The sequence below is a fragment of the Gorilla gorilla genome, chromosome 16 (genome assembly GCF_029281585.2).
Source record: "Gorilla gorilla gorilla isolate KB3781 chromosome 16, NHGRI_mGorGor1-v2.1_pri, whole genome shotgun sequence".
Taxonomy (NCBI): Eukaryota; Metazoa; Chordata; class Mammalia; order Primates; family Hominidae; genus Gorilla; species Gorilla gorilla.
In genome coordinates this window covers 90709087-90711104 of record NC_073240.2, presented here as the reverse complement: position 1 = coordinate 90711104, position 2018 = coordinate 90709087, and positions in this window count along the sequence as shown.

Sequence of the window (2018 nt, the reverse complement as noted above, 5' to 3'; positions counted from 1 at the left end):
AGCCTGGTGAGCAGGTCTTCCACCTGCCCCCTCCCGGCCCAGGCTTCAGGGACCATGCCACCCACTGCCCTCTATCCCATAACGCCACTGCTCCTGTGGGGAACCTAGATGCTCATGAATCTACTTGCAGCAGCCTCCCCCATCCCAGCCCTTGTCTCCCTCCCTCCACTTACTCCCATTGCCGTGTACTTGATGTTTTTCCCCCCAGCAGTGAATGCACATGCACGAAGTCAAACCCTCCTTCTCGCTCCTTCCAGAGGGGACAAGCAGAATGGCACAGTAGAAAGACTACAGCCTTTGAAATCAGACAGCCCAGGGTTTGAATCTCCAGCAAGTTCCTTAGCCAATCTGAGAACTCAGGTTTTTCAACTGTCGGATGTACCTACAATGTCCACTTCACAAGTGTTTAGTTGAGAATTTAAATATATATCAAAAGGATCCGGCAACCGCAGGTACTTAATAAATGGTCCCTATTGCTGGTATTGCTCATGCAGTGTCTGGCTGCTTCTTTGCCAAGGGAGTGGGGATACCCTGGTACCCCATGCTGGCACAGTGTGGCCACACTCAAGTTCCAAGCACCCTGATTAGGTGCTTAGCCTCAGATGTTATGCATGGCATTAGTGGCTTTTACAAATCCGGGATTTCAACTGGCAAGATTTTTTAAAGCCAGCATTGGCAAGAGTGCATGGGAAAAGTCACTGACCCCTGGCTCACAGGGTGCATGCTTTGTCTCATAAAATCTTTCTAGGGGAACATCTAGAGATATGTATTAAAACAGCTCTGCCTCCAGGAATTCACAGAAAGTTGTGCAAAGACTTACATATCTGGATATTCATGACAGCATGATTTGTAATACTAAACAAATAAAAAATGACCTCATCGCTTGTCACCTAACACTAGGGATTGTCTAGATAAAGCACAGTATATCCTGCTATAAAAGTTATGTTGTGACAGGCTGGGTGTGGTGGCTTATGCCTGTAATCCCAGCATTTTGAGAGGCTGAGGTGGGAGGATCACTTGAGCCCATAAGTTCAAGACCACCCTGGGCAAGATAGGGAGACCCCATCTCCACAAAAAAAAAAACTTAGCTGGGCACGGTGGCACACGCCTATAGTCCCAGCTACTCAGGAGGCTGAGGCCAGAGAATGGTGTGAACCTGGGAGGCGGAGCTTGCAGTGAGCCGAGATCACGCCACTGCACTCCAGCCTGGGCTACAGAGAAAGACTCTGTCTCAAAAAAAAAAAAAAAAAAAAAATTAGCTGGGCCTGGTGGCACATGCCTGTGGTTTCAGCTAATTGGGAGGCTGAAGTGGGAGGATCACTTGAGCCCAGGAGGTCAAGGCAGCAGTGAACCATGATCAAGCCACTGCCCTCCGGCCTGGGCATCAGAGCAAGACCCTATCTCAAAGAAAAAGAAAAAGAAAAAAAGTTATAGAAGTATAATATGGGAAGGTGTTTACAAAATATGAAAGGAGTTAAAAAGGCCATAAATTAGTATGATCGTTTGAAACACTCCCTCTGCTCCCCTCCAGCCCCTCTTCAATGAGCTAGGAAAAGACTAGAGTACATACACCAAAATATTAGTATTGCCTCTGGGTGGTGGGATTATGAGTGATTTTTACTTTCTTCTTTGTGTTTTTCTGTATTTTCCAAATCTCTACAATTATCTCTGTATTTTTAAAGAAAAATTAGAAAATCAAATTTATTTTGACAATACACAGACTAAGCATAGATTTTACCTAAATATTATGGTTAACTCATGTCAAGATCACAGATCTTAACCAGAAGACAGTTTCTGACTATAGATCAATGAACTTGTGAAAAACTCTTAAGTTGTTCTTACAATCCTTTATACGTGTTTTTTTTCTTAAAACCCTTGTATTTTGGAATAATTTTAGATTTACAGAAAAGTGGCAAAGACAGTCCCCATATAGCCCTTACTCAGTTTATCCTACTGTTAACATTTTACATAACCATGACATTTGTCCCAACTAAGAAAACAACGTGGGAACGTCACTA